We start from the raw sequence: 7,972 nt of genomic DNA, 5'->3' as shown, positions 1-7,972 counted from the left end.
CTCTGCTTAAGACCCCAAACTGTAGCATTTATGGCCCTCGTGCTACAGGGTTTGTCACAGTATCTAATGTATGTAATATTGAGTTAATTTATATTTCTGTTAATTTATTGCAGTTTCTGCTCCAGTGGCTGCAAAGTATTTTTCAGTTTTGGGAATATTGAGGGTTTGGCCCCCTGTGGGGGAAAAGCCGCTTTCATTAATTTCTTTATTATTATATTTATTTATACTGTTTGGATCTATTATATTTATGTAATGTATGCGTGTTTGTATTGTAAGTATATCTATCCATTTGGCGTCACACTGAAAGGTCAGTCTCATCTTATATCACGTTGTACACAGAACTAAAGAGGTTGAGATCAAAGTCTCCAGCGGGAAGGGCCTCCTTACTTGCGTCTCAGAGACGATGTCACCCTGTTTGTTTTGTGACAAACCCTGTAGCACGAGAGCAATAAATGCCACGTTTAGGGATCTTAAGCCCGGTCCTCTGAGACAATATGGGGCAGAAACACCAATTTACAGCAAACTGTGATTTATTTGATGGTATCCCCAAAAGCAAAATGATAAAAATAAAGCCCCGCTTTACTTTGTTGGCCCAGACCGACCAGCCTGCCGGTCGGAAACCTCGCCCAGTTTGCTACACTTGGCTCGGGGATCCTCTTCAGGGCCTCTCCTTGTCCTGGGAGCACAGGACATCACCTCCTCTCCACAGTCTCCCCGGTTGTCAGGCTCCAGGGGCTTTTAAGATCCTATCCCGGATGCTGTGGGTGCCTGCTATCCAGATGAGCGCTCTTGGTGCCTGAGTGCAGTGTGTATCTAACCGCGATTTCACTCTAACCGGACACGCATTCCCTGGACAGAGACGGTCTTTGGGAGACGCATTCCCTGGATAGAGACAGTCTTTGGGAGACACATTCCCTGGACAGAGACAGTCTTTGGGAGACATTCCCTGGACAGAGACAGTCTTTGGGAGACACATTCCCTGGACAGAGGCGGTCCTTTTTCGAAACACATTCCCTGGACAGAGACAGTCTTTGGGAGACACATTCCCTGGACAGAGACAGTCTTTGGGAGACACATTCCCTGGACAGAGGCGGTCCTTTTTCGAAACACATTCCCTGGACAGAGACAGTCTTTGGGAGACACATTGCCTGGACAGAGGCGGTCCTTTTTCGAAACACATTCCCTGGACAGAGACAGTCTTTGGGAGACACATTCCCTGGACAGAGGCGGTCCTTTTTCGAAACACATTCCCTGGACAGAGACGGTCTTTGGGAAACGCATTTGCTGGGCTGAGACAGTCTTTGGGACACACATTCTCTGGGGAGAGACGGTCTTTGGGACACACATTTTGGGGAACAATCATAGTGGAAGACTAGTTCTGTGAGGATTTATTTTGGGAGTGTGTCTATTGTGAGGAGTGAGAGGATCTCGGGAGACAGAATAATACATATACAAAGACGGCCCAGATAGCCTCCATCGCCGCAGATAATGCTGTAGGGTCGCTGGTTTGCGTGACTCTTTGGGTTACATGGTTCTGTGTAGCTATTCTGGCTGATGTCGTAATTCCTAAAACTGGCAAAGCAGGGGGCACAAGGGACAGCCCAGTACCCGTAGTCTATGACCATAGCCAGTAGTTACTCCGGGAGGTTAATACAGACAAGATAAAGATGGTATAAGGAACATGGAGATGGATGACGTATGGGGTACTTGGCAGGAATTGCTGTTGAGTAGTGTAGAGATCTCTTGTATGTGTCACGACCACCCACACTAGAGGCACTCACCCCAGAAGTTCTTCTGCACAGAAAGCCCTTAGTAGAAATAATCTAAGATTTAGTTGATCCTAACAGCAAGGAGGCCTTAGTGCAGGCAGGTAATATAGGTGCTGAGTCAATGCAGCAAGGTAGAGGTACAGCTTCAGGCAGGATATCCCTACCAGTGTCCCACCAACAACACCTTCGTTTTTATAGAATAGGAGAAAAGGAGGGGAAATTTACTTGACTTGGGTTCAGTCTTTCCACAGCTCTGTGGTGTTTCATGAAGATGATAAAACCGGTTGTCTCTCTTCTTCAGGGCGAGTTGGATTTGTAATGTTCTTGGACCACAGTGTCCTATTGTCCCAAAACCTGCAACTTGCAAGTTTACACGGACTGGAGCATAAATCTTCTAAAATGGGGTTTCTAATATATTGAAGAAAAAAAATACATTCTTATTCCTCGTCAGAAGACTGAGTTTCTAGAAGCTCCACTTCTTTACAGAGCTCTCTTGAGGCAGATGGTGGAAATGGCAGACGTTTCCACGTCTAGATTGAGATGTCACGGTGGAATCTTCTGACAGATCCTAAATAAATTGCCCTCTATTGCTTTCTTGGTGTTTTGTTTAAATCTCCAAATGCCAAAGGATCCAGAAGCAATAGCTATAGATGCTCGACTCAACCCTGGATTCAAACTCGTCTAGAGCGTGGACTTTCCACCTATCATTCCTGGAAGTTCTTTTGTATACATTGGGCAATCTGCGTCCATTATTTGAGTCCAACAATCTTACTTTAATATGGTGGTTAGTTTCTGGACGGACATCTATAAAGAAAGTCTTCACACTCATCTGTGAACCTTTTGTCAGGTTCGGTTGAATGTCGGCTACCAAAATAAATTACAGAGCAGCCTGGGAATTATAATCTGCCTGGTGCCTGGAGGGGAATCCGTATCCCACCTATTCAAAAGTAGGGCTTGTTGTCAAGTTTAATCACATTGTTTGGACCGATGTAAAGCACCCCATACCATCAATTTTCACTACGCGTACTTTCATTGATGATTGTCTTGTTGGGAAACTTCCCCTACTTTGTCAACTAATAAAGCGTAATTGCCTAAGACAATAGTTACTGTAACGGGTTCACCAAGAGAGCTGCAGTAACTCCCAGAGATCACCCACATGTATCCTCCTGTTGTCCCCGGAATCACTTCCAGCACCAGCCAGCATGCACACCTTGGAACCCTGCTATGTGTACCCAATAAGTAGACACAACTACCTTGAACTGAGTACAGCAGGAATGAACAGTTTATTGTTGTAAAACATAGAGTGATATAGCCACAGAACTTCATTAACATAAATTAACATTGATAAACAGGTAGACAACCCAGCCTTTAATCCCCTTTAGCTACTGAATATCCCCCTGGTAGCCATCCTGTTAATGGGATTAGTTTAACAATGGAGTTCCTGCCTGTTTGGCAGCCAGGCTGGAGCCATCTCTGAGTACCTTGGGCCCCTGTATGACAACTCATTCTGTCACAGTTACATTGTAGTTGTCCACATTGATTGAATTGATGGGTTTGTTACGCGTTAATTAGCTGGAGTTTCTACCATTTGTTTTAAAGCCCATTCAGCTGGAGGAGCTTTGGCATGGAAAGCCTTCTTCTCAGGGTTACAGGATATTCCTAGAGCAGAACACCAGTGTCATGAGTCCACGTTTTAGGAATTTTACCATATTTGCTCGATTATAAGATGAGTCCGGGCAGCGTGTAGAGCTCTACGTGATTCGCGTAGACAACTTCCGCTGCAGCCGGGAGGAGGTGCGGTTAGCTGCAGGGGTTGTCTGCGTCCATCGCGCAGACCTTCCCCGGCTGTCAGAGATCAGAGTTCCCCGCACCGGGGAATTCTCTCTGACAGTCGGGGAAGGTTTTTTTTTGGGGGGGGTGTTAAATGAGGGACATGAGGCATTTCTGGAGGCAGAGTGCTCTATGAAATGACTCTTAATGTGTCCTTTGTCTGACTGCGGGTTGAGTATTACAGCCGGGAATTCCAGCGTCTGATGTTCTCCGTTTCTTTGTTTTTGGGAATCTTCATCTGTTATTATTTATCGACCATCGCTGACTTTGATCTTCTGGTTGATTTGAGACGCAGGGAATCAGCAGACAGGAGTTTTTTTATATCTTTTTTATATCTATATTTTCTAATCTATATTTTTATGTATTTATATATTAAATAATGAGGAAGGTAGGAAAAGTCTGTTATCTGCCTTCACACAGTGGCAGACTTGTTGCCGACATGTTCCGTTGCCTCCACGGTCAGCGGAACGTGGTGACATATAAGACAAACAGGATGCAGAGATTGATTTTCGGGATTAGAGACCGCTGAGGTCTTTGGAGCATATGTGCCTCTGCATTTAGTTTTTTCCCTTATCGTTGGCCACGAAATGGTGTCACTAACGTCCAGCAGTCTTTTGGGTAGAAGAGCGGTAACCATGCCTGTGTCACCACGGACAGCCATCTGCCGGTTGCCATGAATCCGTGTAATATTAGCTGCCGTTGACTTCCCCCCAGAGGTTTACTCTGAATACCGCAGTTCATTGTTACTTCTACGAAGAAAGAAAAGTAATCCGACTGCAGAAACCAAACGCCTCCAGAAAGAGAAACCCGAGAAGAGCTTCCTGAGAAGAGGCTGCTGGAGAAAAGTATTTGCTTAATCGCTGGATTTCACAATATGGATTCCAGCACGCGGGGCCAGGAAGCCGGGGCCACCCCATACACCGACCATTCTCCATCACTGCTAAAGGAAGGACCTTTGTGGATGACCTTAAACCAAATATATCATGAATTTGTGTTACTGGCCTCGTTTCTCTAAGTCAAATTGTTATGTTATATACTGCATGTTATAGTCCACCTATTGTACAGCGCTACAGAATTTGATGGCGCTATAGAAACAATAAATAATAATAATTTTGGTGAATTCAATCAAAGTGGTTTTGAGGTGAAAGGACAATGGACGACGTGTCTGCATAGACTGGAGGGCACCATAGTACTGAATGGGTGATGATGAGAAGTTATGTTGGGGGCATGATGATGGAGGGGATGATTGTGATGCAATATGGGGGGATAATGGTAAGGGATGATTGTGATGCAATATGGGGGGGTAATGGTAGGGGATGATTGTAATGCAATATGGGGGGATAATGGTAAGGGATGATTGTGATGCAATATAGGGGGATAATGTTAGGGGATGATTGTGATGCAATATGGGGTGATAATGTTAGGGGATGATTGTGATGCAATATGGGGTGATAATGTTAGGGGATGATTGTGATGCAATATGGGGGGATAATGGTAGGGGATGATTGTGATGCAATATGGGGGGATAATGGTAAGGGATGACTGTGATGCAATATGGGGGGGGGATAATGGCAGGGGATGATTGTGATGCAATATGGGGGGATAATGTTAGGGGATGATTGTGATGCAATATGGGGGGATAATGGCAGGGGATGATTGTGATGCAATATGGGGGGATGATTGTGATGCAATATGGGGGGATAATGGTAGGGGATGATTGTAATGCAATATGGGGGGATAATGGTAAGGGATGATTGTGATGCAATATGGGGTGATAATGTTAGGGGATGATTGTGATGCAATATAGGGGGATAATGTTAGGGGATGATTGTGATGCAATATGGGGTGATAATGTTAGGGGATGATTGTGATGCAATATGGGGGGATAATGGTAGGGGATGATTGTGATGCAATATGGGGGGATAATGGTAAGGGATGATTGTGATAATGGTAGGGGATGCAAATCCTGGTGGTTGGGGATAATGATTGGGGCCGGGGCTGTGAGTAAATTATCTTGTGGGGTGTATGATGATGGTCAGGGACAGCCCTACATTTACACATACATACATACTGTACACATGTGCTCACTCTAACACCTTACACATACATACACGCACAGCCACTCTAACGCCATACACTTACGCATACATACATGACACCGTACATATAAACACAAACACACACTCTTACAACTTACACACAGCCACTCTAACGCCTTACACTTACACACACACACACCACTCCAACACTTACACATACAAACACATAAATATATACATAAGTTGATGGACATTGGGAGAACCTTTGTTTATTTTATGGAACAACAAACTTAACAAACGAGTTAATAAATTGCATTGATATTTGTGTTATATTAAGAAATGGCGATAGTTTTATTAGCCCTGAGACAGAGGCTATGCCAAAATTTTCCTGAAACGATATCAGGTCTATATCAGTGCGCACATACCTTTGTAACAGGAAAAAATGTTTATTTAGTTATTTATTTGGTTATTTAGTTATATATTTACTTATTTATTTGGTTATTTACTTAGTTGTTTTGTTATTCGTTTTGTTATTTACTTAGTTATTTTGTTGTTTATTTTTTTGTTATTCATTAATTATTCAATTATTTAGTTATTTATTTGGTTATTCATTTCATGGTTCACTTATTTATTTAGTTATTTATGTTGTTATTGAATTAGTTATTTGGTTATTTTGTTAGTTATTCATTTTGTTATTTACTTTTATGTAGTTATTTATTTATTTAGAAAACGAGACAGGGGCCATAAATATTCCACGGAAGTTTTTTGCTGGTGGGTTGCCGTGGGTTGCCGTGCTTTAAAATGCCCGGCCCGGCTGGTCACAGGCCCTCCCGTGGAAAGTCGCAGGCTTTCGTAAACATCTTACATTTCAGTGTCAGCATTTGAGGGCAGGAGACCTCAGTTGGGTCTTAAGCCTTGACTTGACTGTCCACTCTACTGAATAGACCACAAAAAATTGTTCTTGTTTTTTTTTTTACCTTTTGTACAACAAACTGGACTTTAGACATTTTTATTCTTTAAAATTATGTATTTTACAAACCTAAGAAAATACAATTCCAGATTCAAGAGAGACGACTGAAAGATAAAAAATGAAGAGCGAGACAGCCGTGTCCAGGGAAAGACGGAAAAAAAAACATTTAAATGTAACTTGTCCATGAGGGGCCCGGACTGGAGCCGTGAGTGAGACTCTTCACTAGAGGATCCTTCAAGAGCCAACGGCCACAGGGCGACTCCTCACAGAGACACAGAGCCAGCGATGACGCCTGGGACAGGGAATATAAACACAGAACACTATATCATATAGCAGGGATATAGCAGGAATATAGCAGGAATACAGCAGGAATATAGCAGGGATATAGCAGGAATATAGCCGGAATATAGCAGGGATATAGCCGGAATATAGCAGGAATATAGCAGGAATATAACAGGAATATAGCAGGAATATAGCAGGGATATAGCCGGGATATAGCAGGAATATAGCCAGAATATAGCAGGAATATAGCAGGAATATAGCCGGAATATAGCAGGAATATAGCAGGGATATAGCCGGAATATAGCAGGGATATAGCAGGAATATAACAGGAATATAGCAGGAATATAGCAAGAATATAGCAAGAATATAACCGGAATATAGCAAGAATATAGCCGGAATATAACCGGAATATAGCCGGGATATAGCAGGAATATAGCAGGGATATAGCAGGAATATAGCAGGAATATAGCCGGAATATAGCTGGAATATAGCAAGAATATAGCAGGAATATAGCAAGAATATAGCCGGAATATAACCGGAATATAGCCGGAATATAACCGGAATATAGCAGGAATATAGCAGGAATATAGCCGGAATATAGCTGGAATATAGCAAGAATATAGCAAGAATATAGCCGGAATATAACCGGAATATAGCAGGAATATAGCAGGAATACAGCCGGAATATAGCAGGGATATAGCAGGAATATAGCAAGAATATAGCAGGAATACAGCCGGAATATAGCAGGAATATAGCAAGAATATAGCAGGAATATAGCAAGAATATAGCAGGAATATAGCAAGAATATAGCAGGAATATAGCAGGAATACAGCAGGAATATAGCGGGAATATAGCCGGAATATAGCAAGAATATAGCAAGAATACAGCAGGAATACAGCAGGAATATAACGGGAATATAGCGGGAATATAGCCGGGATATAGCAGGAATATAGCGGGAATATAGCGGGAATATAGCCGGAATATAGCGGGAATATAGCAGGAATATAGCAGGAATATAGCTAGAATATAGCAGGAATATAGCAGGAATATAGCAGGAATTTAGCAGGAATATAGCAAGAATA

The sequence above is a fragment of the Spea bombifrons genome, chromosome 2 (genome assembly GCF_027358695.1).
Source record: "Spea bombifrons isolate aSpeBom1 chromosome 2, aSpeBom1.2.pri, whole genome shotgun sequence".
In the NCBI taxonomy this organism is placed as follows: Eukaryota; Metazoa; Chordata; class Amphibia; order Anura; family Pelobatidae; genus Spea; species Spea bombifrons.
This window is presented reverse-complemented; position numbering follows the sequence as displayed.